Raw genomic sequence first — 7,465 nt, 5'->3', positions numbered from 1 at the left:
TGTGATGCTAGTTTATTGTATTCATGCTGATGATGGATTGTTTTGCAAATATGCTGGGTTTTTTTTTTGGTTTTGTTTAGTATGTTGATGAGCTAAACAAAAAACGTATAGAAATATGACTTCCAGTATTTAATTATGAATACTGAGTGATTGTACTAATGTTTAACCATGACATTTTTTTTCAGTAGTAGGCATTTGCCATCCTCACAACAGTCATAAATCTTTTTTAAAATCTTGTTTTTTTTCTCTCTCTCTCTCTCTCTTTTCAAGATAAGCATGTAAAAATTGAGACTACATTAATATTTCTCAGGAACTATGACTGTATTTTGTTCAACATCTACATTGAAAATCTGTGTGCAGCTGATGTCACGTTGTTTGTTCTTTTCTGCAGGATGATACTACAGTAATGAATCCTTATTTTCATTAGCCTGGTCTGTCTGTCTTTCTTGTACTGTGTTTGTTCTTCAGCAAATGGAGTCTAGTTATTATGTTCAAAACAACAATATGTATCCCAAATCAAGAAATTGTTATTTGCAGATGACAACAATGTCCATCTAATAACATTTTATCAGATCCACTTCAGTTTTTGGGTTTGTTACATTCCAGAAAGAAGTTCACTGGGCATGATATCAGAATCTATTGTGAATCTGGACAAACTCAGATCTGGGGTCCTTGAAGCATAATTTCATTATAATGACTGTATGATTTTATAGACTGCAAATTAGAAATGGACACCATTGTTAACTTGCTTCCCCGAAAAGAATAATGTGTCTACGTTTTTCTTTGCTTTAACATTTTGGGCTATTTCTGAGGTTTTTGAGTTGTAGTTAGGGAACCCTCCTCTTGAGTTTCCAGATCAGCTGTTCTTTAAAACTGCACATTTAAGTAAAAATCTCCAAAAGTAAAAAGTTTTTTTGTTTCATCCTGTGGATTCTGATGCACACACACAGTCTGAAGCTGGCAAACTTTCTTAAACGAAACAAACAAACAAACAAACAAAATAAATAAATAAATAAATAAATAAATACTCCAAAATCCACAGTACTATACTATAATCTACAGTACCAATTTCTATACAGAACATATACCCTATATGGATATATTATTTTGTGTCCCATAACAGAAATTGGTCACCAAATATTTCAAAATAAATCAAAAACTTTACTGCTTGCAGAAATATTCAGACCCTCAGGTTCCGGAAGCTCCAGATAAAATATATTGTCTTAATAAGGATACAGTTGAATTATAATTGGCCTCCACCTGTGAAATATTAATACAGCTCACATTTTCTGAACAAAAACAATCTCAGTTGGACTGTGATTGAAGAGTGAAAATTACTAAACAGCATTTTTAAGGAAATTAAAGATAAGGTAATAGAATTTCATGACTTAGGAATAGAGGGTAAAATTATATCTAAGAGGTTGAACATCACAGAAAGCACTGTTGTATCAATAGTGATGATACAGTAGGATATTGCAAGAGCACTGCTTAAGCCTGCTAAAAAAAAACTTAAGCTAGGGACACTTTACCTTTCAGCAGAACAATTGTACCAACCACATGGCCAAAGTAATGTGTGAATGATGTGTGTGTGTGTGTGTGTGTGTGTGTGTGTGTGTGTGTGTGTACAGTATCTCACAAAAGTGAGTACACCTCTCACATTTTTGTAAATATTTGATTTATCTTTTAATCTGACAACACTGAAGAAATGACACTTTGCTACAATGTAAAGTAGTGAGTGTACAGCTTGTGTAACAGTGTAAATTTACTGTCCCCTCAAAATAACTCAACACACAGCCATTAATGTCTAATCTACTGGCAACAAAAGTGAGTACACCCCTAAGTGAAAATGTCCAAATTGGGCCCAAAGTGTCAATATTTTGTGTAGCCACCATTATTTTCCAGCACGGCGAGGACTGTTCTGTGTGGAACCTGTCCTGTTAAACTGCTGTATGGTCTTGGCCACCGTGCTGCAACTAAGTGTCAGGGTCTTGGCAATCTTCTTATAGCCTAGGCCATCTTCATGTAGAGCAACAATTCTTTTTTTCAGATCCTCAGAGAGTTCTTTGCCATGAGGTGCCATGTTGAACTTCCAGTGACCAGTATGAGGGAGTGTGAGAGCGATGACACCAAATTTAACACACCTGCTCCCCATTCACACCTGAGACCTTGTAACACTAACAAGTCACATGACACCGGGGAGGGAAAATGGCTAATTGGGCCCAATTTGGACATTTTCACTTAGGGGTGTACTCACTTTTGTTGCCAGCAGTTTAGACATTAATGGCTGTGCGTTGAGTTATTTTGAGGGGACAGCAAATTTACTCTGGTACACAAGCTGTACACTCACTACTTTACATTGTAGCAAAGTGTCATATCTTCAGTGTTGTCACATGAAAAGGTATAATCAAATATTTACAAAAATGTGAGAGGTGCACTCACTTTTGTGAGATACTGTATGTATACACACACACACACACACATACATTATATATATATATATATATATATATATATATATATATATATATATATATATATATATATATATATATATATATATACACACACACACACACACAGTATCTCACAAAAGTGAGTATTTTTGTAAATATTTGATTATATCTTTTCATGTGACAACTCTGAAGAAATGACACTTTGCTACAATGTAAAGTAGTGGCCCACAGTGTCAATATTTTTTGTGGCCACCATTATTTTCCAGCACTGCCTTAACCCTCTTGGGCATGGAGTTCACCAGAGCTTCACAGGTTGCCACTGGAGTCCTCTTCCACTCCTCTATGATGACATCACAGAGCTGGTGGATGTTAGAGACCTTGTGCTCCTCCACCTTCCGTTTGAGGATGCCCCACAGATGACATCTGTCCATGAACTGAATCTGAAGAGAAAGTGGGACATGCAGCAAGACAACAACCCTAAGCACACAAGCGGTTCTACCCAAGAATAATTAAAGAAGAATAAAGTTAATGTTTTGGAATGGCCAAGTCAAAGTCCTGACCTTAATCCAATAGAAATGTTGTGGAAGGACCTAAAGCAAGCAGTTCATGTGAGGAAACCCACCAACATCCCAGAGTTGAAGCTGTTCTGTACTGAGGAATGGGCTAAAATACCTCCAAGCCGATGTGCAGGACTGATCAACAGTTACCAGAAAGGTTTAGTTGCAGTTATAGAGGCAAAAGAGGGCCAGATACTGAAAGCAAAGGCTGACATACTTTTTCCACTCACAGATATGTAATATTGAATAATTTTCCTTAATAAATTAATGACCAAGTATTATATTTTGTCTCATTTGTTTAATTGTGTTCTCGTTGTCTACTTTTAGGACTGGAAAAGGTGATGTTGTTTTATGTCATATATAGAAAATACACATACATAGAAAATTCTAACTTTCAATCACAAACTTTCAAGCACCACTGTATACAGTGCCCTCCACAATTATTGGCACCCTTGTTAAATATGAGCAAAGTAGGCTGTGGAAAATTGTCTTTATTGTTTAACCTTTTGATCTTTTGTTAAACAAAATTCACAAATATGCTCTGCTCTCATGGATGTCAAACAATTGCAAACAAAACACAGGTTTATAAAAAATAAAAATAAAAAACTTTGCTAAATATAGGTATGCAACAATTATTGCCACCCTTTTAGTTAATACTTTGTGCTACCTCCCTTTGCCAAGATAACAGTCTTCTCCTATAAAGCCTTCTCCAGTTGGAGAATATATGGCAAGGGATCTGAGACCATTCCTCCATACAGAATCTCTCTAGAGCCTTCCAATTTTGAGTCCACGCTGGTGGAATCTCCTCTTCAGTTCACCCCACAGATTTTCTATGAGTTTTCATGTTTTGCCCGTTTCAAATCCCCCCACAACATTTCAATGGGATTCAAATTCAGGCTTTGACTAGACCATTCCATAACGCTCCATTTCTTCTTTTTGAGCCATTCCTTGATGGATTTCCTAGTGTGTTTAGGATCATTATCCTGTTGATACGTCCACTTTCAGTTCAAGTTCAACTTTCAGACAGATGGCCTCACATTATCTTCAATCACTCTTTGATATGACGCAGAATTCATAGTTGAATCAATGACTGCAAGCTGTCCAGTCCCTGAGGCAGTGAAATGACCCCAAACCATAACATTTCCCCACGCTTCCTAGTTGGTATTAGGTGCTTCTCCTGAAAAGCTGTCTTTGGTCTGGGCCAAACATGTCTGCTGTTACTGTGGCCAAAGAACTCTATCTTTAATTCATCTGTCCAGAGCACATTACTCCAAAAGGCCTGGACTTTGACTATATGCTCATTGGCAAACTGTAATCTTGCTCTAATGTTCTTTTTAGACAGCAAAGGCTTTTTCCTGGCACACCTCCCATGTAGGTCAAATCTCTTTCTGATTGTAGAAGAATGCACTTTGACACCAACAGTTGCAAGACTTACTATCAGATCCTGTGATGAGATTTGGGGATTCTTTGAGACTTCTTTTTGCATCAGATGATCTGCTCTTGGGCTGAATTTGCTGGTACGGCCAGTCCTGGAAAAATTTAAATAAGTCGTTTGAAATCTGCTCCATTTGTAGATTATTTTCCTTACAGTGGAATGATGTATTTCAAATAATTTGGGGATCTTTTTAAATCCCAGTCTCATAGACATCCACAATATTTTTTAAGGCATTGCAGAACTCTTTAGATCTTGGTATGATGACACCACACACCTCAATAGCAAAGGGAACACCAAACACTAGATATGAGAGGGGTATAAATAAGACAGATTCCACCTGTACTCCCTAAGCAGGTTCTAATCACTGGCATCCAATCTTCAACACCTGATTCTAATTTTATGGATTTAAAGATGTGATAACTGTAGGGGTGTACTTAATTTTTTGTTAAATTAAATTGTGGAAATTACTACAAAATGAACATTTTATGTGTCATTTGATAGTGTATCACCTTTATTAATAGGCACTGTTTCAATGAGGTTCAGATGTTTGCTTGTCCAAATACAATCTCCTGAGATTTTCACACACAACAGTCTCTAGAATTTCCTGTGAGCAGAGGGTGTGTAGGCTGATACACCTTGCTGAAGAGAGAGCAATCAGACTAGAATGACCAGACTGATCTGAGCTGACAGGACTCAGATAGGCACTCTTTACAACCATGGTGAGCAGAAAAGCATTTCAGAACGCACAATCAAACCTTGCGAGGGTTGTTATTCGTATCGAATAACAACAGAAGCCCACATCAGGTTCCACTCCTGTCAGTCACAAACAAAAATCTGAGGCTATTATGGGCACAGGCATACCGAAACCTGAAAGAAGAAGACTGGAAAAATACCAGGTGATTTTTTTTTTCTAATCTTCAACTGTCCAGTTTCGATGAGCCTGTTTCCATTATAGCGTCAGATTCCTGTTCTTGGCTGAGAGGAGTGGAACCCTATGTGGTCTTCCACTGTTGCCCATTCACCTGAAGGGTTTGTGCATGATGAGATGCTTTTCTGCTCACTGCAGTTGTAAAGAGTGATTATTTAAGCTTCTATATCATTTCTGGCAGCTTGAACCAATCTGGCTATTTTCCTCTGATCTCTTTCATCAAAAAGATGTTTCCACCCACAGAACTGTTGTGCACTCAATGTTTTTCGCACCATTCTATGTAAACTCTAGAGACTGTTGTGTGTGAAATTCCTAGGAGATCAGCAGTTTCTGAAATACTCAAACCAGCCCATCTTGTATCAACAACCATGGAACATTAAAAGTTACTTTTTTTTTCTTCATTCTGATGTTTATTTTGAATATAAGTTCTTAACCTGTATCTGCATTATAATTTTTTTGCAGTGCACTGCTGCAACATGATTGGCTGATTAGATAATTCAGCTGTGTTGTTACGGTGCTCTTGAATACTTTATTTCATACACTGAAATAATGGTGAGCTTATTAGAAACTGATTGAAATGCGTATTAGAAAGATTGGCAGCTTATAATAACAGTAATGAGATTTTTAACTATTACATCTCATCAATCAATTAATATTTAATCTGTAAACCCTAGATAAAAAATTAGTTTTGGGCATTAGGTTGTTATTATTATTATAAGTCAATATTCAACACAAACATCTAGTTGAACACAGAAGTACTGCCATAATAAATCTGTTAAAATGCATATAAAAAAATCTACACACCCCTGTTAAAATGGCAGATTTTTGTGATGTAAAATAAAGAAACCAAAATAAATCATGTCCACCCTCAGTGTGAAATTACAATGTATATAAATTAAGCAAAAAATAATTAGAAACATTTGGGGATAAATAGGAAAAACATAAAAGTTACAATAACCTGCTTGCATAAGTGTGTACACCCTTTTATAATTGGGATGTGTCTGTGTTCAGTATGAACAAATCACATTCAATCTCATGTTCAAAAGTAATTATCATACCCATGTCATCAGTGAAATTATTCTGATTAACCACAAATAAAGATCAGCTGTTTCTGTAGGATTTTCTTGACATGTCCTTGGTTTCATCTGACAGCTGAAGCCATGGTCCACAAAGAGCTTACAAACCCTGTATGGTATCTCAATTGTTGAAAGATATCGCTCAGGAGAGGGGTATAAAAGAATTTTCAAAACATTAGATGTACACTGTGAAGGCCATCATCAACAAATAGAGAGAATGGGCTACCACAGTGACATCACCAAGAACAGGATATCCCTCCACAATTTACAAAAGGACATGACAAGTAATTACCGGGGAGGCTGCCAAAAGACCTACAGCAACATTAAAGGAGCTACAGGAATATCTGACAAGCACTGAATGCTCTCTGCATGTGACGACAACCTCTCGTATTCGTCACGTCTGGCTATAGGGCTGGGCAATATGACAAAAATATCACGATACTTGAGGACATCATGATACACATCGTGTATATGTAATTTAGCTAACAAACTGTCTGCAAAACAGTAGTAAAATAAACGAAAACATTAAACTGAGTTTGACGATAACTTTCTTTAATTCCTACAAAGACCAAGAAGATTAAGTTTTTCAAAACAATTACATCAACTCAACAGCATCCATTCATTTTGTAACAGCATACCATTTATATTGTAATTATTAAAAATGTTTCCAAAAATACATAATCATACCAATGATATCTCAGGACTGTATGGCGAAATTTATATTACATTGATATATATTGATATTGTGGGGTAGGGTGGCTAGACAGGAGCCCTTTCTTACACAAAAAAAATCCAAGCTCAATTACATCACCCCAAACCATGTGTCAAAATGTTTTATGGGCTGATGAGACCAATTCCAAAAGATATAATAATTCCATATTTCCAAAAGGTATGTTTGGTTGAAAAAAAAGCACATCATCCCCATTGTGCAGCATGGTGGTGGCAGCATAATGCTTTAGGGCTGTTTTTCTTCAGCCAGAACAAGGGCTGTTATCAAGGTGGAGGGAAGCATGAAT

Source organism: Ictalurus punctatus, chromosome 12 (assembly GCF_001660625.3).
Source record: "Ictalurus punctatus breed USDA103 chromosome 12, Coco_2.0, whole genome shotgun sequence".
Lineage (NCBI taxonomy): Eukaryota > Metazoa > Chordata > Actinopteri > Siluriformes > Ictaluridae > Ictalurus > Ictalurus punctatus.
The sequence above is the reverse complement of the archived record's forward strand: the minus strand, read 5'-3'. Positions refer to the sequence as shown.